General features: G+C 39.9%; 1 protein-coding gene across 2 annotated transcripts in view; it reads right to left on the minus strand.

Moving 5' to 3' along the window:
* Positions 1-24,545, minus strand: part of CELF2 (CUGBP Elav-like family member 2) — a 786,847-nt gene that overhangs the window by 590,804 nt on the left and 171,498 nt on the right. For both annotated transcript variants that reach the window (XM_019738197.2, XM_019738201.2), the window contains exon 2: positions 7,485-7,522. The gene's annotated coding sequence lies outside the window, so the exon portion shown is untranslated. The remainder of the gene's footprint in view (positions 1-7,484; positions 7,523-24,545) is intronic.

The raw sequence follows: 24,545 nt of genomic DNA on the forward strand, positions 1-24,545 counted from the left end.
TCTGGACTCCATGAATAATTCAATTGGCTCAAGATTGTCTCCTGGAGCCATTTTCCAGACAAAGTGAATATTCCGCCATAGATTTACGGTCCCATTTGACAAGTTTCTAGGATCTACAAAATGAAACAGTAGTACCATGCCGGGGCTTGAGGTTGCCACATCAACCCTCCCTGATGCCTAGAGAGCTGGTCTACACTATGCCCTGTTCTTACACCTTGCCTGAAGCAGTGCTGGGAGCACTCTTAATGAGATGGGGTTTCTGTGGTCCTCCTTATTTGAAATGGACAGCTGTGATCCAAGAGCTGTTTTGGTAATTTATCACCAATTCTCCACAGCTCTGTCCCATTGGAAACATCCTGCAAAAAATGAGTACCATGTCGGCGATCCCCAGGCCTCGGTGTTAGTGTTCCTGTCTCATCATTTATGACGCTCTACAATCAGGTGTTAGAGTCAACTCAGCCTCAGAACTCAACTGGATGCTTGTTCCAAGTGGCTCACTACTTCCTTTGCCTTGTTTTAAGGCACATATCACAATAACAACATGTCCCAGGCACGTTTGAAGGTAGATGTCATCATGACAACATGTCCCAGTCATGATACCAGACATCTTGAACATATTTTATCTAATCCATAAAACCACACTGTGAGATAGGAAATACTGCGATTCTCCATTTTTTTTTTCCTTTAAAGGAAACCACAGCAACAAAAGAAGATGTCCCCAAGGACACACAGCTTCAAGAAGGTTGATATGGGCTTTGGAATCCAGGTGTTCTATCTTTAAGGCCTGCACTATTGCCAACCAGTATAGGGGCATATATAATGGGAGACCTGATGGGGGCAGTGGACATCCTTAACTTAATTTTCTACTTTTATTTGGGCAAATCAGCATATCATATGTAGGATATTGCTTCCAGATAAACATGGATAACTCATTAAATATGCACATAATTTTAATTATACAAAAATGATACACAGGAAACAACTCTTTTATATAACTGAAACCTCAAACATAAGGGAATTTCAGACTACAGTACATCCTACCCTCAAAGGTAATACCTGCATCTCAGACATTGTAATAAACCAGTCAAAAGACGGGACATTGCAAAGTCCTGGAAATTTCAAATTTGAGGTCAGGGAATCTTCTGGTATGGAGGAAATCCCTACAGTCATAGAGGGTAATGAAGAAGTGGAGAGAGTTCAGAAGATGGAGAAAGGGTAAAAAGAGAAACCTTAGTATTGGCCAGAGACAGCAGCACCTAGCAACTAACACGTCCTGCTCCACCAAGCTGGTTCCGGGTTAAAGTTCATCCTCAAACTTGTCTGCTCTGACTCCTGCCAATAAAATCTGACTCGTACTTAGATTCTTCTCAGCCTATACTTGTTGAATGATTCAATCTGGGAAATATTTTCTGTGGGAGTTCCTATTTGATTTTAGTCATATTTGATTTGATTTGATTTAAAATTCAGTAAAAAATATGATATACATATATATATATAATTTTGTTAGAATATATGTATTTCAATGAATCTGTAGCATAAGGTGGAAACAACTTTCACTTCTGCTTAAAATCTTTGCATAGGTTGGGGTGCACACTTTGTTGTTTGCTAATCTGGGTTTTTTGCAAATATATCCTGTACCATGTGATTTGCAGGCCTTCTTGGGTGTTGGCTTAGAAGCAAATTCATTGGCATAAAACCATCCTTGAGTACTTTCTGTTAATATACTTAGCCCATGTGTTAAGAATTTCACAGTATTATGAAGTATATTCAAATACTAGTTTTAATTATTCATGTTATGATGTTGAATTTCCTTTTTTTAGACCTGACATATTGCAAAGGTGATTAAAAAATTGGGCACTCAGAAAGGGTACCATTTGTTTTCTTATAATCGATTAAATCATCATGGATTAGACTTCAGGTGTTGATTCAGTTTTTAGAGAAACTAAATGCTATCAATCTTGTAAAGACAGCATGACTACCTAGTGCTCAGGGAGGAGTGCATTGAAGTCCCAATGTTGTGCCCAGGATTTTCTCTGTAGTAGACGTGCATCAAATATCCTATTGGCTTAGTCCACTGGGGTCTGATGTCTCCTGTGAATTTGGGAATATAGTTAGCTGCAAACAAGAGGAGCCTGGGCAGGATCTGAGCAGCACAGAACAGAGATTATAGTGCGCCTATGTCTTTCTTTCTGAGTGTGGTTCCGTCTGTGAAATCTCATGGCATTGCCTTGCTACTCCCTATGTGGAAGAAGCAATTCAGGTCTGTTTATAAGCAAGCATTTCATCTTCAACCTCCCAGGGTTCTGCAGAATGGGCCATCTACATAAGTCCCAGCTGAAATTACAGACCTGCACTTCTTGTTTTGATAAGAGAACACTTAGTGTATCTGCTGCCATGTTGAAATGAAAGCAATGCAGGTAAATTCCCAAATCCAAAAACAAAACAAAACCCCCAAACTCCAGAGTAACAAATATCAAGCAGATTCGTACATCTCAGGGAATCACTTAACAGTTTTGAGAAACGTGTTCATGAGTTATATATGTAGTAGCCGCTATAACCCCTGCTGAGAACATGTGGTTTAGAAAGAACCACTGTAAAAGTTTTAGATGCTCAAATCACATATTAGAATGGAAGACATGATTTTGTTATCTGGTCCTTTGAGAAGGTCCATGGCTCCTCTTTAGCAGAAATTCCCAGACATCTGGCTGTGCTGATAATGTTTTTCCTTCCTGCTTAAGGTAGTAAATTGACAGTGGATTGGGGAGAATAAATGGTGGGGCAATAGAAATTATGTAAATGTTGCATTCCAGGAGGACAAATTTCAACCCCTTGAGGTCTTTTAAACAGCATTAATTCAAAAAATTAGACACAAAATTTAACTTTTTCATGCTAATAATGATTTTATAAAGAAAAACTCATTAGTAAAGGTGACAAATATGAAATTCTATTGAATATTTAAATTCAAGAATCTCAGTGAATACTCCAGGGAGATATTTACCCAGCCAATGACTCTCTGATGTTATTAAGCGGTAATTTATTCAAGAAAGTCCTCATTCACAAGTTTATGTAAGAACAATATCTACTTTACAAAGGCTTGTGTTCTCAGTATAGCACATACCTAATTTACAATGACTTTTGGTTAAAATTTTCATTAGGTTGGTTCAATAGTATTTGATAATTTTAATTCAGTTTTATGAGAGCCCATGTTCCCATTTATAGAACGAGAAAATGAATGCAGAGGAAATAAATTTTTAAAGAGGAAATTTATCTCTCAAATGAGCTCTGCTAATTTCAGTAGCAAATCTGAGGTGGAGGAATGTTAACCTTTAGTATTTCCATGGCAGTCCTTTTGGGCATAGACTGCGGGCATCCATTAAAAAGCAGCTCAGATCCACAGCATCGGTGCTTTGTAACTATGCCCATCTGTGCAATGATTGTATAAGAGATTCCTCTGTGAAATGAAATGGAAAGGGGCCCCTAGGGTGTTTTCATGAGCCTGAGGATACATTAGGACTAGGAAAACAGAACCAAAATAGATGAGAGGTGAGAGCTGCAGGTTCCTAAAATGAGGGTTAAGGAGTATATAAATACCAGAGGTCAGGAATTTAGGTAGGAGAACTATTAGTTAAGCTTTAATCAAGAATGTGAAATCAAGGCAGACTTCGTGTCCCAAATACAGGAAGGTGAGAAAGCTGGATTACAGGACTGGGTCATGGGAGGGTAGACCAACCCTGATGATATGATGGGGAGTTTGCCCTGCTCGACAGAAGAAGGGATGAGTGAACAGAGGTTGGGAAACACACACACACACACACACACACACACACTATCTCTCTCTCTCTCTCTCTCTCTCTCTCTCTCTCTCTGTTATTTTTCAGTAATTAAGTTTCCTGTTAAAGCTACCTGATTCAGACTTCCATGGTGATAATGTCAAACTCCTTTCCAGCTAATCTGCAAATAGCATAGGGACATGCAAAGTGAAACACTCCCTATCTTCTCAACATAGGGAAAGAATCTAATATTACCTGCTGACAATGAAGTCCAACTTCTTATAAGATCGTCACCGTGCTGACAGAGGAACTGTCAATAACACTCCCTCCTATGTCATGCAGCAGGGGCCTGGACACAGAGCCGGGCTTTGCAGAGACTGCTGTAACAGCTGTGGGTGAGGATGGCCCCAGAGGGCAGTCCACCCCTCGCCCCACCATTACCATTCCGAACTGGCCTCTTTCCTCTGACCCCTCAAGTATAGGAAGAGGACAGCGAAGCAATTAATCAGTGAATTTGATCAATGTAGAAAACCAAAGTAGATTATTCCTCTTCTAAATGTCAGTTTCTATTTATTGAAGCCTTCCTTGTGTTTGGTCTCTTTACCTAGCTCCTGCAAGTGCCTTTGGTCTCTTAGGAAACAGACTGTTTCACACCCATATCCGCAACAGTCTTCTTTATCAGTAGGGGTCCTGGGCCAAGAAGTCAGCCTCAAATTAGGACGGGATTCAAATGAACATTTCCTGTTTTTTTTTTGTTTTTTTTTCTTTTTTTTCTTTAGGTCTAGGCCCCTGAGATATCATATAAAACCTTTGAAACCAAAGTCAGAACTCTGTGGATTGGTAGCATATGGACAATAGTCTATATAAAACACATTTTGCTAGTATCAGAAGTGGATCTACAGAATATATTGTGTGTGACGGCCATTGTCATTATAAGTTATTGCTCTGAATATTACAGTATATAATGAAATGTGATGCTAAAAGTGACAGCAAGCTTTGGATTTCAGTGTCTAAATCACCCATTTTATTCATCATTTGGCAGCTAAATGTCTCTTAAATACTGTGCGAAGTTTTATGATTTAATGTTCAACTAAAGAACTAAAAAAACGTTTCAAGCTGCATTTACTAAGTACAGTCAGACTATGCTGCATGAAACCATCCGAAGGCAGATGTTTGATCCGTTTCCTTTGGCCTCTGAGGAGAGGAGGGCAGGGCCAAAGTTAGAGCTGGTCTGTCTGCCTCTAGACTACCCATCCCCAGAGGGTCATGGAACCCACAATATGCACAGAGCCAGGTAAGTGTTTACCTGCTTTTGTTACTGCACGTCACTTGTTCTGACAACACTTTCAAGCTCTTCTTTTCCCCTAAGAAACTAATATTTTGGTCTCTGGTGGTCATTTGCACATTTAAATCTCCTGTCTTTGTTATCTTTGCTATGACCAAGGAGAAGTCATCATTATGTAGGAATCTTAACTCACTATAGTGAAAGGCTCAGTGAAGTAGTTTCTAGTCTGTGACTATTATGCACCTGCTGGTTTTCTTGAATGCTCTGTAGCCTATGACCCTTGTTTTTCTGACTTAGAAGCTTCAAAACAGGATATTCTGTTCTTGTGATGGAAGGTGGCCTAATTTGACAAAGCTCTTGTTATTTGTGATTTTTATATAACTGAACCCTCTCCTAGTGGAAAGGGCTGTCCATCCCCTCCCCCATACCCGTCACTCATAATGGCAGGTGAGAATGGGGCCATAAAAGAGTGGCGTCTCATTTCCAAACTCACTTTGTTTTGACTCTGCCTCTAGTAGATATTCTTGGTCAGCCTTCACACTGATGAAGGAGCAACCCACTCTGCAGTGTGATCCCCATGATTTTAGGGGATCTGTGAAGGTCCTATTACATCCTAGTATATTTGCCCATCTGTTGGCTTGTATTGAAGCAATCAAAATCCTCCATTGTCAGTACTTCCTCCCTTTATCCCAAGGCATGGGTGCCAGGTCATACGTGACAGTTGTAATGTGGATAACTCCCTAAGATGTTAGTAATCATACACCAAGGTGCAGGGAGTACGCGGGACTTGTGTGTGTGGTGGTTGTGGTGGGGATAGGAGGCCATGAAGGTTGAAATTCTAAAAAGGGGTGAAGCAAGGGGACCAAGAAAAAGGGACAAGGATAAGAAATTGAAAATGCGGAGATCCTGATGACACACTTGGCTAACTGCCTTTGCCATTGGTCTGGCCGACAAAAGTCTAGGGTTTTAAATGATCTAAATTGTTTTTTTGTGAACCTCTCAATTAGAGAAGCTAAACCTCATATGAATGAATTCTCCTGAGCAATAAAATGTATAAAATCTTTTCCCTCTCATAACCAAGCAGATCATAAAAGAGCCAGATAGCAACTTCTATCCATGCAATGCATATGTATTTTAGGATTAAGTAACTTTTTCCTTTCCCATCTGTGCTCTAAATCTGTGCCATATGTCACCTAACAAGGTATTTACCATTATTCTTTTATGCAGTTCACTGCATTTTGTTCCTCTTGTCCCTTGAAAATTAGCCTGTCTGTGATCAGAAATCACTTCTCCTCACAGTTCAGTGCACCTACTGTAGATGTGGCAAATGCTTGTTTACGGGGCTGGTAATTGGATTAAAACATTGAAAAGAAACAGAAAAATGGAATGCATTGACAAAAAAGAAAAACACAAGCATGAAAATCAACAAAACCAAAACAAATGAAAAAGCTCTAATGAATGAATTTGCTATTAATAGGAATCATTTATCAGCAACAATGTTCCAGAGTTTGTGGCCCTCAATATTCAATTGCAAGGATGTTTAGAAACCTAAGAGAAGAAGGAAAAGGATTCTGAATAGCCTATCTGTGATGGTGACTGGAAAATGGCTGATTAGTTTCTGCGTATGTTCCGGGCTGTCTTGAAAATTGGGCACTGCATATATCTTCACTCAATCTGGATATAGAAATGCTACATTAGGGAAAGTGCCCCTGTATTAAAATACAGAGCTGTACACCTGAAATCTATGTAATTTTACTAACAATTGTCACCCCAATAAATTTAATAAAAATCAAACAAAAAAAAACAAACAAACAAAAAAAGAATTATTTAAGGAGAATTAATTATTCTTTTAATTTGAATATCGCTATTTTGATATTCAAAATCACAGAAAAGAAAAAAATAAATATGACCTCTTTCCACAGTTTTGCTAAGTAGTATGAATAGGTAGAAGTGACAGAGTCACTGGACACGGGGGTCCATTTTGTCAATTCAGGACTGACGAAGCTGGCATATAGTCTACTGCTTCCAACCTCAAAATTATACCCACAGGCTTAATTTTCTGAACGTTCTTCCAACAACCTTATTCAAAATTTATTTTTTAAAAGAAGCCAGCGTGTTGGATAAACTAGTAAATAAAACAAAAGCTGTAGTAGTATAGGAATGTGAAATCAAGTTGTCATACAGAAATGCCAGTATCCAACAGTAGGTAGAGCTTTGATGTAAACGTGATCCAAAGAGACAACGAATCAGACTCAACAGTAAACAAAATCCAGAGGAGAAAAATCCAAAGAGAAACATCAGAAATGTTTATATACCAGAAAATATAAAAAACAGAAAGTGTAATCCACATGAGTAAACCACCATCACCACCTTCTAGCAGGTACCGTTAAGCAATCCACATTAGGTCTGCAAAAGAAGCAAGCTCTTACCTGCTTGTCTGGATTCCTCCTTCTCTAGCTCTGTAGACCTAAAGAAGAAAAACATAAAAGCAATTAAGTTCAGTTCTTTAATTTGAGAGAGTCTATGCTAACATATAATTTTTAAAAATTGCTCATTTTTTTATTAAAGAAAAAGTGCGAATGAAAGCAATATATAACAGTTAAGCAAGTGAGATGAATATTGCTCTTGCAAATTGCTCATTGTGCTCACTGACCTAAAGTGAAGGCAGGAGTGAAATTTAGTAGTGGGGAACTGTTCAGTCCTCATCAGAATAAAATGATAGTGCTGCATTAATTGATTTCTGCCAACTTTGTGCCAATAAGATTTTTACTAGGGTCTGTCTGTATTACCTTGCGGATTTTGGTACCCTATGTCTATCTTTTATTTTATCCACATCAATTGAATTGAGGGTGAGAATGAAAATGAATGTCCTTCTATCTAGGAATTTGATGGAAGAGGATTATTATGGGAATATGCTTGGTTTAGGTGGTAAAATCTAGAACATTAGCTAGTTGTTTTCTGGTCCAATGCTTTATTGTAAAATTGTTTATTGTAAAATTTTTTGGCCAAGCAATACAAACTGAGTTCTAACATGTTACAGATGAGTTACAACTCATTTTTGTGGTTGCCATTGGTATAAGATTGATGAATTAGGAGTAGTGAGGAATATTCTGCTACATTCATAAATGGAAAATCTAAGCCCAATTTGTAGAACCCCCAAATGTACTGGCCTCGACAGGAATTGGCAAACTATAGCCCAGAACCAAATCTGGCCTGCTACCTGTTTTTATATGACTCGTGAGCTAAGTAATGGTTTTTACCTTATTAAGTGGTTGAAAAATATTGAAAGAAGAATAATATTTCACATTATTCATATTAATTGTGAAAATCATACAAAATTCAAATTTTGGTGTCCATGAAGTTTTATTGGAACACAGCCACACACATTTGCTTATATGCTGTCTGTGACTGTTTTCATTCCACAACAGCTGAGGTGAGTAGTAGGAACACAGAGAACATTGTCCGAGAGTCTTAAAGTATTTACTCTCTGGTCCTTCACCGAAAAATGCATTGACCCCTGGTTTAGGCTGTGGTTGATTTCATCTTCATTGGGGATATTGCAGGGTGATGTGATGAGATCCTAATAACGGAAGCTGGTCAATGTAGATAGGCAAGTGATAGCTTTTCAGACCATTATAGTAAAAACGGCTGTATTTCATTCTGGAATCATTTAGGCTGCTCACTGCAGACTCAGGGGAACACTCATGGACAAATGGGGTAGTGGGCTGTTTGTGCAGGAAGTTCTAGGCTGGCTTCACTGCTATAATATAATTACTCTAGTTATTTATCAAATTCCCTTTTCATCTTATAATAAGATCAAGACTCTCTTTAATATTTGATGGGAACATCTAGAACATTCATTCAATATGGAATAGATAAGAAACAACTCTTGAAAGAAGCAAAACACAATATAAAAGTACACATAAAATGATTTATATGAAGTCCAAAAGTTTTACATATTTATATGAAGTATGCATATAATGTATGTAATACTTAAGCATTTATATGAAGATAAAACAGACATGATCAAACTATATTTTTAGTGAAAAGATATATTCATATATGTGCAGTAAAGAATTAACATTGCCCAAAGAGAGGTCTAGCCTTCGTCCTTGGCTCTTGGAAGCTGATTTTAAACCTTGGAATATTCTGCCTGATTAGAATGCCATTGTTGGGCTGGCCCAGTGGCTCAGGTAGTTAGAGCTCCATGCTCCTAACTCCGAAGGCTGCCAGTTCGATTCCCACATGGCCCAGTTGGCTCTCAACCACAAGGTTGCCGGTTCAACTCCTTGAGTCCTGCAAGGGATGGTGGGCTGTGCCCCCTGCAACTAGAAAACGGCAACTGGACCTGGAGCTGAGATGCGCCCTCCACAACTAAGATTGAAAAGACAACAACTTGACTTGGAATAAAAAGTCCTGGAAGTACACACTGTTCCCCAATAAAGTCCTGTTCCCCTAACCCAATAAAGTCTTAAAAAAAAAAAAAAAAGAATGTCATTGTTTACCTGGGGACCTCGGGCCGTACCAGATAATCTATTCCACCAATGTGATTTGTGGCCCCTATCAACTTGACTTCTGAAAGGGCTGGAAACAAAGTCAGCCCTGCAGATGACCAACCACATTTACGTTGATTGAGCCCCAAGAAAAAGCCTGGACACCAAGGCTTGGGTGGGTTTCTATGGTTGGCAGTACTGTGTACAAACTGTCACACATCATTTCTGAGAGAGGTAGGCACTGTCCATACAACTCCACTGGGAGAGACCACCAAAAACTAATACTTGGAACCCTCCCCCATAGGTCTCGTCCCTTGGCTGATTTTAACATCTGTCTTTTCACTGTAATAAACTATACCTATGAGCACAATAGCTCGGATAAGTTCTGAGTCCTTCCAGCAAATTATAGAACCTGAGGTTGGTTTTAGGGAACCCCTAACTTGCAACTGGCATCAGAAGTGAGGGTGGTCATGGGAACCCTGAAAATTGCAATATGTATACAATTTTTATTTGTATATATATCACAAAAATTATGCAAGTGGTTACCAGGTCAGGTGGTGTACATAAAATTTGGTTTCTAGGATGGTAGCAATAGTATATTTCTTGATCTGATGGTGGTTAGATAGTAACATATAATTATTGTAAAGGTGTACATACACATTTATGTACTCTTGTATTTATAAATGGGTCCATATTAAAACAAGAGAAAAAAATTCTCCATAGAATATATTAATTTAAATAAACACCTGTGCACCCCCCCCCACACACACGCAGTCCAGTGTAGCGAAGTATTCAGCTTCACAAAAGATTGCTATTTTGTCATTAGTCTTATTGCTCAAGAACTATAGCCTATTTTTCAGGAAGGAATAAATCACTTGGTTGTTCAAACATTATAATCAAGGTCATGTGATAAAATATTGGTTTTAATTTGTTTCATTTGTTATTTTCTGGAGTCTTGGAAATTCTGTCCCACTGCTTATCTGTGTACCGTGGGTCCGAGTTTGTGATGTCTCTTGTTTAGACTTAGTTGCAGCAGAATGAACACCATCTGTATAGGTTAGATCGAGTGACTTTAAAATTTCCACTACCCATTAGAGTCACATATGATCAGAACGGTGACTGTCACTTCTTCCACAATGGGTACTGGGATTTCTCTCCCCTTTTCAGCACCTCTCTGAGTTCTGGGACCACTGTATGCTGATGTATACAATTTTAAATTGACTGACCACAAGGAGGATTTGAACCGATCAACAGTCAGTCCCTGTACTCCCAGAGATCCACTCAGGCCCAGTTCCTGGCCTTTTTTCAGTCATTGTATGTCTACACAGTACATACAATGCTGCCATGTGGAAAAACCACCGTCATCCTCCATGCAGGAAGAGCAGCTCAAAAACAGCTCATGATTCTTTATAGCCAGATCATTGAACTTCTGAAACCGCCAATGCTTAGTGACTCACAAAGGTGATTAGAGCCCCAAAATAGTGATGCTGTAATATGCTCACAGTAAGGTGAGATCATTTTAAGTATTCATTTAACTCCTTAAGGTATTTGATATAATTTATTGACCTTTAATAATAATTCAAAGTCAACACATTTTGGAAATATTTTTTTGCTAGATGTTAGGAGCATGGGTATCTCCTATACAATAATATAAGTAAGTATAGGTCACAAAGGGGAAAAAAAGATAATAAAGATGGCTGGTAACTAACTGAGTAAAATAGTCAAATTATGGCAAGGAAACAGAATTTTGCTACAGCCCTCCCTCCGTCAGCGGCCTGCTCAGACAGACAGATACATATACACTGCAGACAGAAAGTCACTGGGTCATCTTATAAAGTGACTGCCTTTTTAAAGTCACCCAGATCAGCTGTCACAAGTCAATTCCTGGTAATTGCATTACCTGGTTTCACCTGATTCCATTGTCATATGGCCCTAAATAATTATTGATCTCTGGCTTGTTCTGGCCAACTGAACAACTCAATCAAATTGACCCTGTGGCAGCTTGTTTCATTGTTTAGCAGACAGCAGTTAGGACCCTTGAAGCCTGAGTCCGCCACATTTGGGGCATTTAAAGCACAAACACCAGGCTGCTTCTAAGCAAACAATATGGTTGTAAAGAACACACCACGGGTGGCACCACCACAGGTTGTCACAGGCAGGGCTGGGACACGCAAATGGCAGTTCTCACATGCTATTGTGCGTTACCAGTCACTTCATGGAACTTGTGTGGAAACGAATTCTTAGCTCCCACTCCAGAGAGACCAGCTTGGTCTTCTGTATCGGCGCCCCAGGGATATGTACTTTCAGTAAGTGCCTAAGTCATTCTGACACTGATGGTCTTGGAGAACCTTCGAGAAACACGAAGTTTCTCTTTGTCCTGTAGCCCAAACAGTTAGAACTGCTCCTAGGCTTCCGAAGAGGGCAGCTGGTGTCACTGTCACCGTGTAATCCGCGTGCTTAACGCCAGGAGCTATTAGCAGCCACACATTCTATCACCCAGTAGGAAAGTTGCACCCAGTGGTCGTATCCACGCTGCAACACTCACTTGGCCATTGTATAAATGTACTTAGTTTCCATGTAATTTTGAGGATGTAAAGGATGTGACCCCGCCCCCCAAAGTACTTTGGTAACATCATGTAAATGGATACTCTAATGTCCCCAGGGAGCAATCATGGCCCATCCTTCCCCAGACCATACATAGCTACAGTCATCACCTTACAGCAGCTATCAAATAAAACCGCAAGCAGCTGGGCCAAGCTGGTCCGGGGTTTGTTTTTTTTTTTGTAACTATATTAAAAGACTTTATATTGTTAATAAATGGAGGCAATTGAAGGTTAAGTATTTAGTTCATCTGGCCCTTAGAATAATGACTAATTATAAACACAGCTACAATTTAATTTCCCCCAATTTAAATTTGGCATTCATTCATAGTTATTAAGAGCTAAACTATAAACAATCTATTTTTATTTTTTATCAATGTTTCGTCACAATTTTGTTGTTTGAGAACTGATCTGCTTTGTCTAATGGTCACAGCCAGGCTTGCCAATCAGTAAGAATATTAGCACTCTCACTGGAAACTCAGTCCGGGTGTGAAAGTCAGATTAATTCAACAAATATATGTTGAGTATATGCTATGTTTAAAGCGTGTATACTCGTAATACTCAGTCCTTATCTGAAACAGGCATGCCATCTTAAGTAAGTAGCAATGATACTATCAAAAACATACAAAATCTCTCAAAGGGTTTCAGGTTAAAGTGTGTAGGGTTCAGAGGGAAAGGAAATTACATCTTGTGAGGATAAATGAAGACATTATGGAAGAGGTGGCGCTAGCAATGGCAGTTAAGCAGGGGGCGTGTTGAGAAAATACGGAATCCAGTTTGGGTGGTCTGTAGATTGCACTTTGGAGTGAGAGCAGATGGCAGAGCTGTGGGCTGTTATCCATCCATGAATTTGGGTGCTGGCTCCTAGTGAGGCTTTGCTAATTTCAAATCAAGGCTCCATTATAGTGGGAGCCAAGAAGATGGCGTTCTGTTCCCTAGCTAGGGAAAGTCAGTTGCTCTCTGTTTCAATTGCTCCACCCGTGCGCATAATACGTTGTATTCCTCCTTATCTCAAAGGAATATCAGCATCATAAAAACTGTTATTTGATTAAGACTTTACTCTTCACAAATCATCAACCCATATATTATTGCTCTTGGTTCATATAAACAACTTTTCCGGTGTTTGGGGCTGACATTTTAATCTCTGTTCTGCAGGTGAGGAAACTGTAGCCCAGAGAAAAAGTAAATTGTCCAAGGCCAACGTGCTTTCAATGAGAGAACCAGGAGTCACATCCATGTCTCCTGCCACCAAACCCCTAGTAAGTTGTCTCTTTTCATAGTAAGGAGTAAATAAGAGTGGATATAAATATCTTTTGTGATAGAGGCAAAGTCAAAACTCCCTTAACTACAACCCAATAATATTCATGTTCAAGTGGCTAGAGTTTTTTACATGCAACTTTTAAGAAAAAAATAAATTAATAACAGCAAAGCAAAGAATAACAATACAACAACAAATAAAAGCTGCCATCAGATAAAGTGAAACAGAAATAGTTGGGTCAACCAGATAGTAAGTGTTTTTGATGTGACGCCCCATGAAATACATACATTCCTTTTAGCCAAAAATGTTTAACATGATGCCATTCAGGCCTTGAAATACACCTTCCATTTCACAGGAAATGCGACAGATAGAGGGATACCCTAAATGGCACCAGGAAGAAGCAACCCGTCCAATCCAGAAGGTGGGGCGTTCTGGCAGGACAGCTGGCTTAGCCTCCTGAGCAGGTCAAGGTGAGAAATTGTAGAGTAGGGTTGGCTAGTGCAGGGAATGGTGGGAGGGAAGGATTGAAAAGGAGCCCGAGGAGAATGTAGGGTGCTGTCTTCTTGTGGTAATGACCTCATGGATCATTGATGAAACTTACCAAACTGTACATTTTCAATATGTACCGTTCATTGAATAATAACTATACTGCAATAAAGCTGTTAAAAATGTGAATGGTGAAAGTGATTCGTAAAGCTACAGAAGTGCTCATTCTAAATCTCTGGGTAGCTCAGTCTTTCCCTCGAAGCTGGTGTTTTGCCTGAATGATCTATTTCACCCTTTCGGATAGTAGAGGCAACTGGAGGAGGGGTATGGCTGCTTTTGTAAATCTGGGCCTCTTTGGGGCACACAAGTTGAGCAGTCAGTGCAGTCAAAGGGCTGTGCTAGCAGCCGGGGTATCCAGAAAATCACAGGGCTAGTTTTAAGGGTAAAAAACTAAAATGAACTGCCATTCTCAGATGCCCAGAACACTCCTGACTGGAAAATGGTATAAGCTATGCCCCAATCGAGTGGAAAGGCTCAATTTTCTTTCAATCTGACCTTCATCTGATTCCACCTGTGCACTTATCTCAGGTGTTCCAGCAGATTGGGGGCTAATGCAGGTGCATTCACAGAGGCGCCTTGGAAAAATCGAATTTGCATAAGCCCACGCATTGCAGAGTGCTTAAAAGATCCGTCAGTAAGCGTGATGTTACTGCTGCAGATAAAAATAAAAAGTCTCCTTGAAATCTGGGGAACATAGTCAATAAATCCAGCTTACATGCTCTTTAAGTTATGGGAAACACTTCAACTCCAATTTATAGTTGTGTCTAGATTGGCAACTATTCCTGTGGCCTTTTGGGTTTCAAAACACCTCCATTTCAATATGTGGACACCTGAGAACATTAGCCCACAGTCACTGACCCTCTTCTTTCTTTCACTTGGAAGGAGCTAGATGCAGGAATGCACTTTGAATATATTACTTTTCTCAAAACAAATGCTTGGTTGATTTTCACAACATCCATTGAGATAGGCAGTCACTAAAATAGGAAGCTGACCCCAGACATTTTTCCAGATTCTATTGCATACTTTTTAAAAAGTCAGTGTTTGACTAATAGTTACCATAACTGCCATAGCCATAATGCCAGTGGATCAATAATTCATTTATTCAAATAGCAGGGCACCTTTCAACCTGACATCTTAAAACATCTCCAAATAAAACAGGGATTCATTTGGACTGCCCATAAAGCATATCCATTTTCCCTTCTGTTATTCACCTCTTCATCATGTTCCTGTCTGATTTATTTTTGAGAGTCCCTGGCTTATAAATGTATGCTGTGGTGTGTGTGTGTGTGTGTGTGTGTGTGTGTGTGTGTGTGTGTTAAACAAACAAACGAATTGAAGATAGGCTACAAGGTAAACCAGCTTCTCTCTCGCTGACACACAGCCTTCCTCCTCAGATGGGAATCTTGGCTGTTTCAGAGACAAGTCTTTTCTTGGCTTTCCTTTCTCCTCATCTGCTACTCCCATTGCCACGTGAGACCCATATTGGTTTCTCCTACTACGTGCCAGGAGCAGACAGGGTACAGACTGCTGGAAGCCACGTACAGGTTGCAGGTGGAGCTGCCACCCGCGTTCAGTTCCCTGGGGCTGAGCTGAGCACTGATTAGTGAACTGCCCTCCCCAGACTCATCTACCCTGGGGAGGCACACTGTCAGTGGACACTCTTCCACCTGGAACTCATTTGACAAGTGGAAACAACACATGGCACACACTTAGTCCATGGTGCTTGGCTGGGCCTTTTCACCGGGGATAGAGGAAGGTCAAAGCTCTGAGGGAATGGAAAGAATGGATTTGCACTGTCAGGTTGAAGAGTAGATTTGGGCACCCAGAAATGACTATGGAAGAAAGGAAATCTAAGATGCCTGAAAGCCTATGTAGGGTGGTGACAGAAACAGTGGAAAGATCACTTTTCAAGCAGGGAGAAGGAGGAAGTCTGCTGAGAAAGTCCCCAACCATTAGAATCACCTGGGCCTGGCACAGGACAAAACCCTAGCACAGGTTTCATGGACTTGGCTTCATTGGTGGATCTTTAATTGCTGGTGATTGTGTGGGATAAACTTGCACAAATAGTTTTTGCAGAACATTTTGTTTTTTCTTTTTCCTTAGAATTTTTTTTTACCAAATGAGCTATTTGTGGATCTTAAAATTTACGAACAATTTGCAAAATGTTGATGTATCCAACCCCACCTCTCTAAGCAATCCCAAATCCTAGCATTTATTAATAAATGACTTGTGAAATTATAGTACCTCCCTTCTATTAAAACTAATTCCTGATGGATTGACACTAGGGTTAAATAAATAGAATTGCAATTTCTTTCTTATATCAGCATTATGTATTTTCAACTACAAAATTGGTATCGATTAGATTATTAGCTCTAATGATCATTAGGAACCAAATTTTTAATGCCTGTTGGTAGGTTTATCCATTTGGAAAGACATGGGTCTTCCAAGGGGGTCTTCTCTCCATCTTCCTGAGGACAGATAATTAAAGAGATATTTCAAGGCATTTGGATTCCAAAAAAAAAAAAAAAAAAAAAAATGACATTTCTTTCTACATATGTTGACATATATCCATGACATATTCTATGCGTACTATGTATGGTGTATGTAATGCTGAGCCATTGGAAAGCCGATCTGTAGATAATTTTGCTATTTCCACAAATTGATGGGCATAAGCTCTCTATGTAATTTTGATTACCAAAGTCTTTGCCATGGGCAGGCATATTCCTTGGCCTTAGGAACAAGGTTTGACCTTTTCAGCTCCTTTCAGCAGTTTGACATTAATTTTTATTCTTTATTCTTAACAGGTTTTCACTGTACTTAGCGAACAATACAGGGGCCCTGGGGGCCAAAATAAACCCATGAAGTGCCCATGAATTTCAACCAAAGATTGCGGCACTGCATGATTAAAAGCTTTAAATTCTCAAAGAGCAACGTGATTAATCCAGTACTACAGTGCCGACTGGCTTCACACTGACTTCATTTGTTGGTATTGTTATTTTCCTCGGGTATATTTGATTTGTTGGAATGATGATGATTTTCGTTTGTGCAGTTAATGTGAATCTCTCCCTGCAGTTGCAAAAACTGCCTTAACCACTTCAATAATTTTTTTACGCGACTCCCATCCAACTTTGTGAGGAAAAGAATGCAAGTGCAAGATATGTATATGAAGATAGATTCACCTAAACCACACACCTGGGCTCCTACTGTGAAGGCGAACACAAAAATTCTCTTCAGCTGACTGTATATTTTGTAGAACCAAAGGCAAATGGTTCAGATGTTTTTCTATCTCCGTTTGTTTTCCACCTAGCTATTTTTAAAGATCTCTAGGATCCCAGATTTTCCCTTGATAGCCCATCCCAGTGTTAAAAAAGTATGTGCAGCGATTTCCAGCCAAACTGTACTTCAGCACTGTTTCGTATGCTTGTTCTTTTGCAAAAATAGAGAACATCCACTTTGTATCCTGTTGTACTATGGCTTCAACTACCCAAGGGTTGCTCTGAGGGTAGTTTTTCAGCTTCACTTTGCAAAGTTAAACACCCCCATTAGCATTAATCTTTCATCACAGAGCTTGTGTTATAGCACTTTGTTTATATTTCTATATCTATTTTTTAAAACTCACGTCCCAAGCTGGTTGCAATAAGAGCATTACAATGAACATTGAAATTGAGTCCTGGTTTCAGGTCTTGCCTCATCGCATTCTGAAGACAACTATTGCTGTTACCATCATTATATCAACATGTTGACTATTTTTAGTTGCTGAAAATTTATCTTCAGCTTGTGATCTGCTAGGTTCACTAAAATTGTATTTTTGTGCTTTTGCCTACCTATCTTTTACCCAGATTTTGAATGGATTCATAAGTCTTTTCAACTCCAAGGATGTTTTAATATGCACATATCTTCAATGGTTTTTATCCTTAAACTAATTTGTTTTGAGAGTTCAAAGTTATTTGAGATAAGCTCCGGAAGGCTAAATAAACATACGGTTTCAAAGTCAATATCTCTTTCAAAATGTCATTTACAACAAAATGGACTTCTTTTGTTGCAGTAGGTTAACTACTGGTAGTAAGCTGAAGATCACACACTGAGGAATCCATCTGTGCTCTAAGTCTACAACATGTCACTACTGTTGAGTGAGACACATCATAATATTTCTGCTACATGACGTGATTCACCTCTCAGGGAAAGGATGGATATGCAGGGCCAGGGACAGGAGTCTCTGATATTAGGAAGCAGTCATTTCAAACTTTAAGTCAGCCTTAGGAAACTTTTCCATGGGCTCGCCATCTGAGGCTTTTCTTATCATCTTACCATGTGATTTCCTGTAGCCACAGACTGTCTTACTCTCTTTTCTGCCAATGAGGTATTAGGTGAGAAATAATGAACTTTGGGCATGCCTTCCTTCCTGTTTTCCCCTTGGCTCAGCTGCTCACTTAGACGTTCTTTGGGCCACAGTTGTTGGACAGCTTTAGTAGCCAAAAAAAATCAACACCATAGTACTTTGAGAATGACCAAAATTTAAAGAGTATGAGTGGGTCCCTGAAAATCACTTCCTCTTAATCAGTGTGTGCCTAGATTTTTCTTGTGCTTTTATTCTTTTTGGGAAACTGGAGAGGCGTTGCAACTTATGAGACTATTCTATTTGAATAGTCCCTCTCTTTGGGCCCTAAATATTAACTCGTGATTGCTTGCTTTTGAACAACCACGCAGACATAACCAGAAATTAATAAACATCGCTCAGTTTCACAGTTGCTGTTCTTGGGCAAGTTCTTCTTCACTGTACTTTGAGGGTACACAGCAGCGGGAAGCTTAAAAACGAAAGATTTTTCAAGTTCACCTTTAGCCGCTGTACGATTTCAGCTAAGCCTGCCTGAGGACTTTATCCTGTCTTTGATGGAAACAATAAACTATGATGAGTTTGCAATAACAGCTCTTGTTCCCACCGCCATCTCATTTCTAAGAAGTGGAACAATAGCTCCTTATATTGCTGAGAATAAGACCCTCCAGAACAGCCGTGAGATGGAGAAGCTGGAATGAGGCTTTCTTCATGCAAAGTGCCACAAGGGTCATGGAAAGACATCTTGACATTGAGTTGCCATGGATGCATTACGTGGTTCCTCTCTTTGGGTGTGTGGTTGACGTGCACTCCAATTAACACATCAGACAGCAAAGCTACTATGTCAAAGATTATCTAATGGCTCCTCAGTCCACTTTGCCCATCAATCATTCCACCATTCCTTGTTTGGCTGCAAAGGAGATAAATTAAGTTTTGGCCATTTTGTGGCCTTTTCTTTTTTACTTTTATATCTATTTCTGTCAATTTAGGATTCAAACAGCCCTCAGAGAAAGATAACACTTGCTCCAAAGACAGGTCTATGGAGGAGGGGTCAGTGTTTAGTACAAAATGACACTTTTTAGGCACACACATTTCCCTCAGACCATGTCGTACCCTTCCTCATACTCCTGCCAAGCCTGCTAGGCTACAAATCTAGATATTCAGTGAAGCAGTAGGATAGAGGGGTGAGCATTTTCCACTGGGAGATGGATCAGCACTGAAAGACCTGAGAACAATCACACCATCCTGAAGTGTAAGGTCACCAGGCAGAAGTTCAAAGGGCGGCAGCCACTGTTGGTATTTTACTCCTTGAGAAATAGTGCAAGTTTTCAGGTGTATAGTAAGCCTAGGCAGATACCTGTCATCTAGAGTTATCTGATCTGGGCCATGGAGGGGAGCCTCAGTGTAATGCCTGAGTGAATTTGTTTGTATGATGGTTCTATTCTGAACAAGTGCAGGTAAATTCCACAATTTATATAAATATATATAAAATGTTTCATCATTCATTAATTTTCTTCTATCAAACATTTGTAGTTTACTTAACGGCATTGCAAGTACTGAATTAGATGCCAAGAAACATAAAGACAATTTCTCAGCCTCAAAGAATGTGTTGAAAGAATTGAGGGGAACTAATATGGAGCTAGAATACTGGTTGGACTGTGGTAGAAGTAACTACTGTACTGGGCAGAGCAGATGATGAATGGCGAGGGCTAGAGAGATGGAGAGAAGTTACATATTCTAGTGACTGACCTGGTAGAACGGAGCTATGGATGCCCTGCCCAGATCCTGTTTACCTGGCCAGTGTTCCCCTCACCCAGTTGTTGTGAGTGTTGGCTGTAAGGGCTCACAGCTGCTCTCTTCTTTGCTGAATTTCCCTTGGCCCCTATAGAAGTCACTGCCTCCAAGAGATGCGTGGGATGTTACTTCTTACATGCAAGCTCCACCACCCCGGAAGGGTGCAGTGTTCACCAAACGACAGGCTGAAGTGTGGGTACAAATGCCCAGCTCTTCTACCTTAAGATGAGGTGCTCCAGAGCTTTCTGTGGGATAAGGATGAAGCTGGGCTTCAGCTAAGACCACCTCATTGCTTAGCTTCTTCCCTGTCCTACCCTGTTTCCCTCAGTCCCTCACAATTTCCTCTACAGCACACTGTTAGTACATTACCTTCATAGGAATCCCTCTCGGCCTCTACCGCAAGGGAGGGTGAACCAGGATATGGTAACCAAGTCTACAATTGCAAAGCACTAACATTCATGGGACGATTATGATCATTTGTATGTTCCTTGCATATTCTAAAATTTAGATGTATATTATCCATCTGGTAAAATGCAAATATATGTTTACAACTGGAACCGGTGATTCCATTGCTAGGTATTTATCCAAGAGAAATGAAAACACGTGTCCACAAAAAGCCTGGCACAAGAACATTCATGGCAGATTTACGCGTATTCGTACAAGCCAAAACCTAGAAACAACCCAGATGTCCATAAAGTGGAGAATGGAAACATAAACTGTGGTGTGTTCCTAAAGTGGAATTAAACTCAGCAATAAAGAGAATGAACTACTGATACATGCAACAACGTTGGTGAATCTCAAAACTACTATGCTGAGTGGAAGAAGCCAGACACAAGAAAGTACACCCTATATGATTCCACTTAAATGAAAGTCCACAGTAGACAAAACGAATCCAGAGTGATAGAAATGAGAGCAGTGATTTCTTTGGAGGAGGACATGAAAGTGACTGAAAGGAGGCAGGAAGGAATTTCTGGGGCGATAGAAATATTCTGCTTTCCTTTGCATTCATCACAACTGATGGAAGAACACAATGCAGAGCTGAGTATTTCACTATATATGAATTATACTTCAATTGTTTGAAAAAGCTGATGTGAGAAACTTCTTTTTCTGAATCTTATTTTGATCATGAAGTTCTGTTGAACAGGGACAATGACAAAGTTAGCTCAGAGACACACCGAGTGATTAGTAGCAATATTTTAGCTTCCCTATACATTCATTCTATAGAGTCTGAATGCTCCATTTGGGTTCAAGGTACTTTAGGTTTACCTTGGGGTAAGGGGGTGCCTACTCTCCCTCTGACCCTTCTGCCTCCCTCTTGTAAGGACCCTCGTGATAGGACCCTTGAGGACACTCAGATAATGCAGGAAAATCTCGCCATCTCAAGATCCTTAACTTAATCACCTTTGCAAAGTTCCCGTTAACATGTTAAGTAACATATTCTGGGATCTTGGGATTGGATGTGAATACCTTTGGGGGGCGGATTATTCAGCCTTCCATGGAATATACGTGAGTTATAGTGAGGCCACTTTGCAGAATCTGAGCAGTAGAAAGGCAAGCTGTTTGGGACTGAGTGGACAAAAGGATGGTTGGGGCAGGAAAAATCTTGCATCCCCTGAGAGGGAGCTGGAGCTGAAGGTAGAAAAGAAGCCTCACAAGGACAAGCTGAGATCTGTGATTTAGGGAGCTGGTTCTGGTCAGGGTGGAGTGTGACTAGGAAGATTCTGGGAACTGGAGGTGAGGCTGGAACCTGGAAGTCATTGCAATGGGCCAGGTGAGGTATGAATTAGGTTCACCACTTTCTTAATCTTGCCCAAGGGGGATTCTATCCTTGATCACCATAACAAGGGAGAAGATTTCACAAAAGAAGATGGAGGAGGAAAGGAGAAGGGGAGGGAACAGCATGGGTTTCTTATTTGCAGTTTTGACAGAATAGGTAATCGCTAAAGGAAAATAACTTTCATGCGATTTATTACAGTGTTTCCCCAAAAATAAGACCTAGCCGGACAATTAGCTATAATGCGTCTTTTGGAGCAAAAATTAATAAGACCCGGTCTTATTTCACTATAACACCAGGTATAATATAATAATATATAATATAGTATAGTATAATATAATATAATATAATATAATATAATATAATATAATGTAATATATAATACCAGGTCTTATTATTTTTGCTCCAAAAGACGCATTAGAGCTGATTGTCAGGCTAGGTCTTATTTTCAGGGAAACAGGGTAGTAATTATGTAATTTTTTGTAATTATTTGTAATTATTACAATTTATTTGTAATTAGTCATGAGCCACTGAGGGACAGGATGCGTCCGGAGAAATGCATTCATAAGCGACTTGTCGTGGGACAGCATAGAGCACCCTCACACACCCACAGATACAGCCTACTGCTCCTACACTGCAAACCTGTACAGAATGCCACTGTACTGAATGCTGTCAGTAACTGTAACACAATGGTAAGTATTTATGTATCTAAACATAGCAAAGGTACAGTAAAAATACGGTTTAAAAGATAAAAAATGGTCCCTCATAGGGCACTTACCATGGATGGAGCTTGTGGACTGGATGTTGCTCTGGGTGAGTGAGTGAGTGGGTGGGTGAGCGAGTGAAGGCCTAGGACATGACTGTACACTGCTGGAGACATTACAGATACTGTACACTCAGGCTACACTAAATTTATAAAAAATTTTTTTCTTTCCTCAATGATAAACTAACCTTAGCTTACTGCATTTTTTTTTTACTTTATAAATCTTTTTTTTACTATATATATTTTAACTTTTTGACTCTTTCATAATAAACTTTAGCTTGAAACACAAACACATTGCACAGTTGTACAAAAATATTTCCTTTCTCTATACAATTATTCTATAAGCGTTTTTTCTATTTAAAAATTATATTTACTTTCTGCTTTTAATTTTGGGTTTTTGTTGTTGTTGTTGTTGTTAAAAACTACGACACAAACACACACATTAGCCTTGGCCTGCCGAGTCAGCATCACCAATATCACTGGCTTCCACGTCCACACCTTGTCCCACTGGAAGGTCTCCAAGTGAATGACATGCATGGCGTCCTATGACAACAATGGCGCTTTCTGGTATGTCCTGAAGGACCTGAGGCTCCTCTTGAGGAGGTGTCACTCTTTTCAGAAATATGTGTATAGTTATTGCTTGGTTTCTTTTCTGTCATCATAGGTTAGCTTATAAGTAGATAATGTACGACGAACATTCCTCTTTATTGATGAAAACCTTTCAATGTTGGGGGTCCATGTTTTTAAACTTCTTAGATGGTTTTTGAGTTGTGCAAAAGCTTCTGCTCAACCCTTCACTGTGAATTTTCTTGGAGGCGCATCAGCTATGCATTCCTGTCCAGTTGCTACAAGTCCTCACCAGTCATTTCCCCAGTGTCCCCCTCATCCTCACCCAGGTCACAGTGGTTTGCCATCTCAACTGCAGCCTCCTCATTTTGGCAAATCCTTTGAAGTCATGGGTGAACCTCTTACTCAAGATGCCGTTCATACACTCCTTGGTGACATCACCCCAAGCCCAAGCCAGACTACTGATTCAGTCATGGATGATGTCATCCTTCCAGAATGGCATCAGTGTCTCCTCAGTTGCAGACATAGCCTTGGCAAACGTCCCCCTAGGGAGCAGGCTTTAAAGGCTGCTATACCTCAATGGATCCAAGAGGTAGTGTTTGGAGGGAGAAACAGTACTGATACATTGGCAGAAAAATCACCAATAAAAGGAGGATGTCAGAGGCATTCACAACAATAAGCAAAATCTTGAAAGTTATGTTATTCTCCAAACAACATTTCTCCTGGCTGGCATAGCAATTCAGGAGGGCATCTTGGGAGAGGAGCTGGGCCATCCATTACTTCTGCTCCCATTGTGCCCTGGCAGTGTGTGCTCACTGACATGCGTGAAGGCCCTGAGCTCTCAGGAGCCAGAGCACAGAGGGTTTCCACTTGTAACCTGCAACATCACCCTCAAGAAAGACTTATCCTGTCCCTAAAAGCCTTGAAGCCTGGCATTGAACTGTCCTGCTTATGCTGCCTGCATAATACAGCACAGTGCTTCACAGCAAACACTTTTTTTACTAAGTAGAAAGAGTACACTCTAAAATAATGATTAAAAAGTATACGAGTAGTATAGTAAATACATAAACCAGTACCATAGAAGTTTATTATCATTATCAAATATTAAGTACTATACATAATTGCCTGTGCTATATTTTATATAATGGGTAGCGCAGTAGATATACTTCCACCAGCATCACCACGAACACAGGAGGAATGTGTTGTGCTACGACAGGAATTTTTCAGCTCCATTTTAACGTTATGGAATCACCATTGTAAATGTGGTCTGTCATCGACGGAAACATCATTATGGGGAGTCTGACTGTACATGCTTTGAACTTCTTTTAAATATTGCAAAACTGAGGGCATTTTAGACTTGAA

The sequence above is a fragment of the Rhinolophus sinicus genome, linkage group LG02 (assembly GCF_036562045.2).
Source record: "Rhinolophus sinicus isolate RSC01 linkage group LG02, ASM3656204v1, whole genome shotgun sequence".
Lineage (NCBI taxonomy): Eukaryota > Metazoa > Chordata > Mammalia > Chiroptera > Rhinolophidae > Rhinolophus > Rhinolophus sinicus.